The sequence below is a fragment of the Capricornis sumatraensis genome, chromosome 6 (genome assembly GCF_032405125.1).
Source record: "Capricornis sumatraensis isolate serow.1 chromosome 6, serow.2, whole genome shotgun sequence".
In the NCBI taxonomy this organism is placed as follows: Eukaryota; Metazoa; Chordata; class Mammalia; order Artiodactyla; family Bovidae; genus Capricornis; species Capricornis sumatraensis.
In genome coordinates, this window is record NC_091074.1 from 52762482 (window position 1) to 52774327 (window position 11846).

Below are 11846 nucleotides of genomic sequence, written 5' to 3' on the forward strand. Positions count from 1 at the left end.
CACAACATGATGTTGGAAAAATTCCAAAAAAAAGCCCAGGGATAAATTCCCTGATTCAAAGAGGAGTGTCAGCAGGAGGGGGAAGAGAGTGCTGGCAAGGATTGTAATAGAGCTTCAGGAATGTGAGGGAATTTCTGAGGGTGGTTGTAAGTGGTAGTGATCTGGTGACTTCTGCTTTGATTCTGTGTCTTTCCCATTTTGGGGGCCCAAATGTTGAAATCCTAGGTCATTTTTATTTAATATATAGGTGTTAGATAAAATTATTTTGCTTACTGCTCAGCTACCGGCCACCATACTTTGCTCACTAGAAATATTTAAACCAGATCTCACCCTTCCTCCTCTCAAAAAGGCCACTGATACTTGATAAAAGAGCATCCCCTAAACATTCGTAGCATGTTTCCACCTCCATGCAAAACAGCTACGTATAAGAAGTGCTGCCTGTTCAATCCTTACTCCGCCCCTCGCGACTATGTATCTTAGGGTTTCACAGAGTGCACTAACATATTAAAGGCTCTGAAAAGTCCTGCCTTTTTTTCTCTCATAAAATACATAGTGAATGAAATTTGTTTTGGTGGATGCTACTAAGGGACTTCCCAGGTGGCATAAGTGGTAAAGAATCTACCTGCCAGTGCAGGAGATCTAGATTTGAACCCTGGGTCGGGAAGATCCCGTGGAGAAGGAAATGGCAACCCACTCCAGTATTTTTACCTGGAGAATCCTATGGACAGAGGAGCCTGGTGGGCTGCAGTCCATGGGGTCGCAAAGAGTCGGACATGACTGAAGTGACTTAGCACAGCACGGATGCTACTAAAAATCGTTCCCTTCCTCTCCCCTGTACCATTGCTCTATGAAGCATTGCCTTAAAAAAATCTTTCCAGAACCAGTCTTCTGTTTTCTATCTAGAATTTGTTTCTTCTGTCTTGTCTGTCTTTGGTTTGGATGGTGGTGGTGGTAGGTTAATCACTAAGTCATGTCTAGCTCTTGTGACCCCATGGACTGTAGTCCTATGCCAGATCTGGTTCAGGCTGTGATTCCTTTCTCTTTTATTTGGTGCTCTGGCATATCCCTGGGCTTCGCTGATAGCTCAGTTGGTAAAGAATCCACCTGCAATGCAGGAGACCCTGGTTTGATTCCTGGGTTGGGAAGATCCGCTGGAGAAGGGATAGGCTACCCACTCCAGTATTCTTGGGTTTCCTTTGTGGTTCAGCTGGTAACGAATTCGTCTGCAATGCAGGAGACCTTGGTTCAATCCCTGGGTTGGGAAGATCCCCTAGAGAAGAGAAAGACAACCCACTCCAGTATTCTGACCTGGAGAATATAGTCTATGGGGTTGCAAAGAGTCAGACCTGACTGAGCAACTTTCACCTTCACTTGGCATATTCCTGCCAAAACTCCTTCCCAGGGCGACTCTGTGTCACTTTTGTCCAAACAGATTCTCTTCAGTTCCTCTTTGATATTCCTCTACTCCACTACTGCATTAGTGTTATTTTCCATTACTTTCCCAATGGAAACAGTTCTTTGTGCAATGCCCTAGTGGAAGTTCCATGGATGCCCTTTAGCTTCATACCTACTATCTCCTCAGCTCTACCTTCATTTGTGGGCTAGGAGAGAGAGAGAGGTTCCTGGATAAAAAATGATACACAGTCTGTCCTCATTTCACCTCCTAACCTCTATCTCTGTTAGCTTCAATCCTTATCTTCAACTGACTTTCATCTTCTGGTCTTGATTTTATCCTTATAACCTTAAAGCAACTCCTCTCTTCTTTTCCAGTTTTTTGTAATATTCAAAATTGTAATCAAATATATGTTTATTTCCCCTATCTAACATGCCAATATAGTCATTATTAGCATAGAGAATGTTGTCCACCTCTCAAGGTACAATTCTTGAGCATTTTCAGTTAAACTTACAGAGGAATTCTTAGATCCAATTGGTCTTGAGGTTGACAGATTTCTAATGTGACCTCCAAAGATCCCTCCCTCCTGGGATCCATGTCCTCTTGAGTGTGGGCTGGACATAATGACCTGACTCCAACCAAGAGAATATGGCAAAGATGATGGGGTGACCCTTCTGAGATTAGGTTACAAAAGACTGACTTCTGTCTTGCTAGCAGACTCTCTCTGTTGCTGTTGTGGCTTGCACTCTTTGAGGATGAAAGTCACCATATTGGAGAGGGCCGTATGAGAAGGCAGCTTCTGGCTGACAATCAGTGAAGAGCTGAGGCCTTGAGTTACCCCAGCCAGGGAGGAACTGCATCCTGCAAAGGACAGGAAAGACTTGCCCAGTTGAGCAGGGAGGTGACCAGACCCTAAGCAACACTTTGATGGAGAGACCTTGAAGCCGAGGACCCAGCTGAGTCATGGCCAAATTCCAGACCCACAGAAACTGTGAGATGATAAGCATGTGTTGTTTTAAGCTGCTAAGTTTGGGGGCAAGTTGTTAGGCAGCAGTAGGTAATGAACTGTCGGTAAACAGTTTGTTAGGACTTGGAAACCAGAGGAGACGATCAGTGTTAAATGATGCTCCCAGTTTGGAGCACATAGAAAGTGCCCTATCAAAGTCAGCTGTAGTCACCCTCACTATGCTTGTTACTACCATCACTGCTGGAACTCCAGAGAGCTGGAAAAGACCCAGTATTTTCGACTAAAAGTTCTGCACGAGGAGCAGAGTCCCAAGAACAGGTATTAGACAGGTACCAGGTATCAGGCAGTGCCTCCGAGCTATAATCAGGTATTAGAGTAAGGAGGGATTACCTTCTCTTTGAGAACTGCCCACCCACAGGGTTAGGCTTCTTTGTTTCAAACCAAAACCTGAGGATGATCAGACTGGGCATTATGAAAAGTCAGGCCTAGTTCTTGTGGTCACATGAATATTTGAGCAAGGACGTTTTCTCTCCTCCAGTTCCAATAAAGGTTAACTAGTGCCTTCTAGTTTATCAGATAGGTCCTTTCTCTCCCACATCCTTGAAAGCGGTGTCTGTCATTTCAGAGCAGTGTATTTTGTTGTGGTGGTTGGTTTTTTGCTTGTTTCGGTGAGAAACTGAAGAGGGAAGAGCAAGATTCAGGAAGGGTGGAAGGTCTTAGTTATTTTGCATAAAATTTATATAAACTAAAGAGTGAGTTCCTGGACTCAGAGTACTTGAGTTTACTGAGGATGAGGTGGAGGCCCAAGGAGAAAGTATGAGAGAATCTGCAGTATATGAAGAGAATAGATTAGAAAAAAGGCAAAAACCAACATAGAAATATGAAGTATTTCTGAGAACTGTGTATCTCCTTCATGGTACTTGAGATATACTAGTTAAGGATTTATGTTGATGCTATTTGCGCATATTATGTTTATTATTATAATTAAATATATAAATTATTAAATAATTGCTTATTTTAGATATTCTGCCTCAATTCTGAACTGCACACATCACTGCTAACTAAAACCAGTGATTCGCAGTTTTAAACAATCCTAACTGCTGTGGTTTCGCTCTTCTCTGGGCTGTGGCAGGCCCTCTTTCCCCATAATCACTCACAGTGGAAACATTTTTGAAAAGTGAAAAATGAAAGTAGATGTGTTGCTTCTATGATAATGAAGTGGCACAGAGACTGAGAGAAAGCCTCCTGGTCTGCGTCAGCCTCGAAGGGGTGGACAGCCCAGCAGAAGAACAGTTGTGATGATAGGATAAAAAAGCAGGCCAAATCCTCCGAGCTGGGAAAAAATGAAACAAATCCAATAAAGAGTCCAACACCAGAAACATCACCTGAAAGAGCCAGCTTCGGGAGACCCGTGGGCCTCTGGCTGGGCTTTCATGGGCTCAGCCCTGTCTTCTGGGCCTGCCTTCACTCCCAGGGCATCTTTCCTGTGCTTGCCCACCTTGCCACATACCCAGCACTGAGTGCAAGAGAAAGGGGCCGGTGATGCTCCTTTTAAGGCAGAGAAACTACAGGGCAAGAGATGTATGACTCTCCTAAGTTCATATAGTGAGCATGGGATTGATGAGAAAATGCATACTCCAGGAAGGGCATGGACAGAGACCCACCCTCTATAAACAAATGTTCTGGGACCCAGTGGAAGCCAAGACACGACACCCATCCTGATTCCCACGCCCTCCATAAGAGATTCACCTACACAGTGATGTCTTCCTTCTAAGCTAGTTTATTTATCATTATCATTCATTAAAATTCACCAATTAGCAGCAGTGCCTGACCTGAGAGCCGGCAGTGCTATGTTATTTGGTTGCCAGCCAAACTAGTTTAAAACATAATCACATTTTCAACACTCTGTTCCTTTGAGCTGACCCACCAGCGCTGTTCTGAACATCGAGTCCAGCCGAGTTCCAAGTGCTGTCCTCCCTTCTACGTCAGAGCTCCGGAAACCTCACCCTTCTTTCAAACTCTCCCATGTAAGAGGCCTTAGAACTTCAAACAACCCTCTGCATTCCAGTCTTCATTTCCTGGACACATGGGCCAGCACCCTTCCCTTGAAAGCAGGCAAAGCATGTTGCCCTGGCTGAGAAGTGGACGTGGACTTTGGAAGGAAGCTAATGGTGTGTAGAAGTTTTTGTATAGGAGGAGCATGGGGCCAAGAGCTGGGGCAGAGTGGCCAGATTTCCTAAGGTCACTTGGGTTTAGGAAGTGAAGTTCAATGGCTGGTTAGGAAGGTGAGTTGTCTGTGTGGCAAGCGATATCACCCGGTCTGGTTTCACGGTGGTGCTTACTGAGTGATTTCTGGATTAGCCTTTCACACTTGTGGGTTCACTGGGCACTGGCCACTTCCTCCTCCTGCCCCTTGTTTTCCTTGCTTTTGATCCTTTCCCCCCACCTCTCTCTTTCCCCCCTCACTCACTCAGGGAGATTTAAATGAAGGCATTGAAGGTTGGTAGAAGACAGACTGCCGCAAGTGGGTGGCACTGTAGGGAAGGAGATATGCGACCAGCACTTGAGACTCAGACTCCCTCTGGAATGGACCTAGTGGACCTCCAGGGCAGAGGACCCTGAGCAATGCCAGAACAGGGTGAGGCCCAGGAGGCACTCGACCAGAGTATTCAACTTCTGGGGCCACCAGAAAGCTTAGTCATCCAGATAAATCAGAATTTCAAACGTTTTTTAAAAAGTCAAATTAGCAAATATGGCTTATGGGCTGCTCCCTCTGTAAGTAAAGGCTTGGTGAGGAAATCAGGTTCTGTCTGTGGATCAAACAAGACAAATTCTGTCCTAAATAGAGCTTAACTTTAATTTAATCCAGAAACAAGCCAGAAGAGATTTCACTTCATTATGGATCCTTGGAAAACTGAACGGGGACCATATTTCTGTGGCCAGTTTGGATGGGAGCAGAAGCCTCCAGCCAGGGTAGCTTTGACTGCCTAAATTATACCAGTTAGTGTGACGGCCAGTGACTTGTACATATGAAGTGGGTTCTGTGTCCCACCTCATGAAATTTTCTTTAATACTGATGTTCTATTTCCCACCTCCCTCGTTTCTGATACTCTTGGATAACTTAAATGATAGCGTAATTATATGATCCTCAAAGATTTGGTAAGAACACACCCATAAAACCACTAGTTCTAAGATATTTTTTTCCCTTTTTTATATCTTGTAGTTTTTTTAAAAATTGAATGTCAGATGTTGTATATATGACAGTAGAGACTAAGAAAAGTAACATTTATACTGTACCTCAAAACGGAACACCTCTTCTGTGCTCCCCTATCAGTGGAATGGATCAACTGAGTCTAGCCAAGATGTGAGCTGAGTTTGGACTCCATCGTCGCTATGGTTCCCTTCAGCACACTGCTGCTGCTGCTGCTAAGTCGCTTCAGTCGTGTCCAACTCTGTGCAACCCCATAGACGGCAGCCCACCAGGCTCCCACGTTCTTGGGATTCTCCGGGCAAGAACACTGGAGTGGGTTGCCATTTCCTTCTCCAATGCATGAAAGTGAAAAGTGAAAGCGAAGTCACTCAGTCGTGTCCAACTCTTCGCGACCCCATGGACTGCAGCCTACCAGGCTCCTCCATCCATGGGATTTTCTAGGCAAGAGTACTCGAGTGGGGTGCCATTGCCTTCTCCCCTTCAGCACACTGCTGCTGCTGCTGCTGCTAAGTCACTTCAGTCGTGTCCGACTCTGTGTGACCCCATAGACGGCAGCCCACCAGGCTCCCCCGTCCATGGGATTTTCCAGGCAAGAGTACTGGAGTGGGGTGCCATCGCCTTCTCCCCTTCAGCGCACAACTATTCTCCAATTCTTCTTGTGTTAACTGGTGCTTGGATTGAGGGTTGGGTTGCTTGAGGGCTTTTGTTTTTTCAATGTTCCTCCTCTGCTCTCAACTATAGAGCTTCACTGTGTGCCCTCAAGGAGTTTTCACACCCGCCCATTCCTTCAGCACTAGGGTGCTGTTGCCTGTGACTTGTGCTTGCTAGCTGGATGCTGGGGTCAGAGGCTTTCTCTGTTATCCTGTCCACCTTAGTCTTAGGTCGGCTCTGTGGTCCTGGGTCTTGGGGCGAAGGCTTTTGCAGTGGTCCCACCCTTTCTTCAGTGTGGTATGTGTGTGCTCAGTCGTGTCCGACTCTTTGTGACCCCATGGACTGTAGCCCACCAGGCTCTTTTGTCCATGGGATTCTCTAGGCAAGAATACTGGAGTGGGTTGTCATGCCCTCCTCCAGAGGATCTTCCCGACTCAAAGATTAAACCCATGTCTCATGTGTCTCCAACGTTAGTCTCCTCTCAAGTTCTGGCCTCAGGATGGTTTCCTGACCCTCCTCTAGAGGTAGAGACTTTTTTCTCTTCATTGACCCCAGCTACATGGGGTCACCTCTGTTCTGGTGGTGGGGTGGGGCGGGGGATGGTTGCTGCCCTTCTCTCTCTAAGCTGCTGTTTAACAAAGTTTAGGTGGCATTTTGACATTCTTGCTGCAGCTTGGCGATGGTCCACAGAAAAGAACCTAGAAAAGTAGGTGCGAACTCCCTTTGCACCTGCACCTCCCAGTGGTTCTGTTCTCTCAAGTTAGCCCACATTTGACATGAAACAGTTCACTAAAAACGGTAACTGGATTCTTTATACTGGCTTATGTGACACTCCACATCTCTTCTTCCTGGGCTCTATCACAGGTTAGTCAGACTTCATGCCCAGCTTCCCTTGGGGGTTCCCTCCCTTCCTTTGATTCATGCTCTTTCCCCTCTAACCTCAGCTCTTCAATGAATTCAAGAAAAATTATTTGCAGGTTTTCAGACATTTTCTTGGCGGGAGAGTGACAACAAAGGTTTTCCCAACTATCTACATTCTAGGCAGAAGCAGAACATTTTCGGCACAATGTTTTCCAGTGGGTCAATTGGGATTACTCTTTCAAACTTTCATAGGGATTAGTATAGAGCTATCTCCTTTTCTTGAATCAATTTTTATAATGTACACTTTCCTAGGAAACACACTGACCCCATGGACTGTATCCCACCAGACTCCTCTGTCCATGGGATTCTCCAGGAAAGAGTACTGGAGTGGGTAGCTATGCCCCCTCCAGGGGACCTTCTGCATACCACAGGCAGATTCTTTACCATCTGAGCCACGAGGGAAGCCCAATACATATATAGTTTAAAGTTGCCTCACTCATAATCTTACAGCCTCCTCTGGCTCTGTAGGCATGTCACCGTTCCAGTCCTTGACCGTTGCTGTTCGTGTCTTTGCGCTTCTTCCTTGATGAGACAAGTCAAAGCCATCTTACTAGTCTTTTTTCAAAGCTACTTATTCACGGACTGATCTTTCCCAAGAGCCGACACATTTGGTTTCAGGTCTTTTCCAAAAGGACTCTGTTTTGCTTTGTAAGTTATTTTTTTCTTTTTAAGATTTTTATTGGAGTATAGTTGCTTTGTTTTGTAAGTTTTATATGTCACAATTTTCTGCTGTTATCAAAAGATCTTTATTGTACTTTAAAAGCATTCTTTGTCATTCTTTTATCTGCAGTGAATTAGGCCTTTACTTTTTTATTGTTCATCTTAGTTTTATATTTCATCAGTTGCTGCTCTTTAGAATATGCTCTTTAGTCTACTTTTAATGGTTGTTTTTGTCATCTTTTTGTAGTGTCTTCCATCAAATGCTTAGATGATTTATTTACCATTTTTATTGCTTTCTAATCAGTATAATTAGGGCTATATATTTTCTCTTGTGTGTCACTTTGGCCTTAGTCCCACAAGTTTTTATATACCATGATCATATTGTCCATCATTTCCAAATAACAAGTAATTTAATCTAACATAAAAATGAGCAAAATATGTAAACATATAAATGATAGACAAAGAAATGAAAAATATAACTTAAATAATGAAAAAAAAGTTCAACCTTACTTATAATAAGAAAAAGTAAAATATAATTTCTCACCTATTTGGTAAGTCTCAAAGTTTGACAACACATTCTGTTGATAAGGCTTTGGAAAAGACATTCTCATATGTTACTGGTGGAAACACAAAATCTAACAAAATTACGTTTGTATTTTTCTTCTGACGCAGAAATCACGCTTCTGGAAATTCATTCCAAAGATACTCTGGCAAAAACTCAAAAGTTTAAATGCATGGATCTGCTCATTACAACAGTACTGTTTGTAATTACCTAAGACTGGAACCACCCCATTGCCTATGAATAATGGTTAGGTAAAAAAACTAAGGTACCTCCACATGACATGATGTTATACAATTATAAAGGAATGAGTAATATCTTCATGTTATTATAGAATGTTATCCAGGGTATTTTAATAAGATAAAGTAACAGAGTTTAGAGGATAAAAAGATAGTCAAAGGAAACAGTAGAGTTTAGGGTATAAAAAAAGGAGTGGTTGATACCATGATGATAGATACATGCTATTATAAATTTGTCTAAACCCGTAGTATGTACAACACCAAGACTGAATCCAAATATGAACTATGGGCTGTAGATGATAGTAATCTATCACTATAGGTTCAGTAGTTGTGAGGTCTGATAATGGAGGAGGCTCTGCTTGTGAGGGCAGCAAGGGACATATATGGGAAATCTCTGCTCTTCCTTCAGTCTCGTTGTGAACCTAAAATTGTTCTAAAAAATAAAGTCTATTAAATAAAGTCACTTTTAGAAAAGAATGGGATAAAACTAAATATGCATAAATGCCTATATATTTTAAAAAAGCAACAAAGTATCAAACAAAATTAATTTTTAAAAATGTTTACCTTTAGGCAGAGGGAGGTAACAGCGTGGGAGGGATAAGATTGGAAGATAGACTGAATGTGCCTTTTAAAAACAGTTTTGAAGGTTTCCAAGTGGCTCAGTGGCTCAGAATCTGCCTGCAGTGCAGGAGACACAGGTTCGGTCCCTGAGCCAGGAAGATCCCCTGGCAAAAGAAATGGCAGTCCGCTCCAGTATTCTTGCCTGGAAAATCCCATGGACAGAGCTACAGTCCATGGGGTTACGCAGAGTCTGACATGACTTAGCAACTTAACAACAACAACCAGCAGAAAATCAATCTAGTCCCACATATTCACATCTGACGTTATTTACAGGAAGATCATACACATTTAAAACATTAGTAGGAAATTCACTTCTGCAAGTGCTAACAACTTTCTAAGCAATATAAGTCATCAAGAATAAAAGCAGGTTTGGCTTCATAAAAACGTAAAACATCTGCACATTTGGAAAACACCTTAAACAGACTATTCATGCAAATTAATGAAAGATATTGAGAAAAAATATAGTTTTGACATTGGAACTATCTACATGTTTTACATAATTAAAACAAAATTAAAACTAAAAGACAGGGAAATCCCCAAATAATTATTTCAACTAGCCCAAGATGGGACAATCTGAAACCGAAAGTTTCAAAAACTGAAATGAATTGAAACAAATAAATTACATAAAAACCCTTGAGTTAATGTTTCTTCAGCTCTGAAAAATAATCTTCCCTGACTTTGAATGCCCTTCCATCTACTGCCTTTGTTCCTTCCATTACAAAACTCTCTAGACAGATGTAGTAGCTTCTGGAAATTCTTTATATCTTTGTCCTGTTTTGAAAGAGTTCCTCAGCTGAATGTTGCAGCTCATTAAAATAATATTCATCTGTGCCCACGGCTGGCCAGGCCACTCCAGATGGCTGTTTTGCCCTCCGTACATCTCCTGCCCGACCAGTGCCCCTACTCACAGGACTGAACTGCCTACTTGCCCCAGGCCCCAGCTGATGGTTGTTCTTATCAAAGAGGCAGTGAAGGGTGGCCCCCTCTGCTGGTCTCCTTGGTAACTAATGAACCCACCTGCCATCAGCCCCCTATCTTCGGTGATTTCTAGCTCTGCCCTGGAGTGAAGAAGGTCTTCATATCCTACCCACCCTCAGCCGCAGACGGTGAGGTGCTGCTCCAGGACTTTGCTGCAGAAAAGTGAGTGCCCCCATCCATTAATCAATGTCTCTGTTGCGGACTCCAGGCTCTTTCTTAAAGCCTTGAAGCTGGGTGAGTATAGGCCTTATAGGCCTTCCAGGTGCAGCCCAACAGCTCGTTTGGATATTCAGCCCAATTTTAAGTATAGTGAATGTACTTTCAATAAACCAGAAGTCTGATTACTTCTCTCACCAGCCTGCTTTCCTATTTTATGGCTTTAGTAATCATTATAGTGAATGAAAGTTCTAGTCAAAGAGCCAGCTTCTAGGGTGTGCAGAGTAGAATATTGCCTCTGTACAGGTAGATTATCCTGCTGTGGGAGGTGGCTCTCCTCAGCAGCTGAGGTCCGGGAACCTCTTTTATCGGAAGCATCTTGTGGTTTCTTGTTGCCTCTTTCTCCTCCAGTTCTGGTTGTATGAATATAGTCATCAAGTTCCTCCCTATTTCTCCATCCAGAATCAGCTCTTCTGATGGGAGACCACCCAGGTTCACTGGTTGAAGCAGCTGTTGAGGATTTTTTAAAGAGTTGATAATTTATTTACGGCTGCACTAGGCCTTTGTTGCTCCATGCAGGCTTTTTCTAGTTGTGGCAAGCAGGGGCTAGCTCTTTGTCTCAGTGTGTGGGTTTCTCATTGCAATGGCCTTTCGGTGCGGAGCACAGGCTCTGCGATGCGTGCTTCAGTAGTTCCGGCACTCTGACTTAGTTATCCCATGGCATGTGGAATCTTCCCAGACCAGGGATCGAACCTGTGTCCCCTGCTCTGACAGGTGGACTTTTAACTGCTGGCCTACCAGGGGAGTTGAATTGCTGAGGAGCAGATACGTTATTGCCAGAACTTCGGTATATGAAGGACATGGTGGATCGTGATAAGCCCATCAGTTAATAATGCCATCTTTTAATATATTGACCAGATAATTGACAAAGCCCCTCCATACCCTGTACTGTTAACCCTGAGCTTGAAGTTCCTTTAGAAGGTTAGTGTACAAAACAGCTGGTATCTTAGCAGGGTTCTTCTGCTGGCTTTCCAACCGCCCCACCCCGCCTCCACTTTTATTGTTCTTTCAGTCCAATTCTTCATTCTCTTTTCCAGGGTATCTTCATATTTTCTGATCTTTGATTGTAACTTTTCTTGATTGGCATTTCAGTGGAATTTAGCGGGGGAAGGAAAAGCATACAGATGTGTTCAGCCTGTCAGTTTGATCCTCATATTTTTTCTGAGTGTATGAAGACGTGAGTGGATATTATTTACAAAATTAGATCACTCTACTTATGTAATTTTATATTTTGCTTTTTTTCCCACTAGAACAACAACACACGTTGAAAATGTTATTCTGATTGAATGAGCTTTCATAGTTCTTCATACTGGAGTATACACACTAACTTTCTTCTGTTTCTTTGCCACTAAGTCATAAGGTCCTTGAGGAAAGAGAAAAGTGTCAGCTTTTCAGATCCTTAAGACTAAATGAAATATCTGGCATGTAGC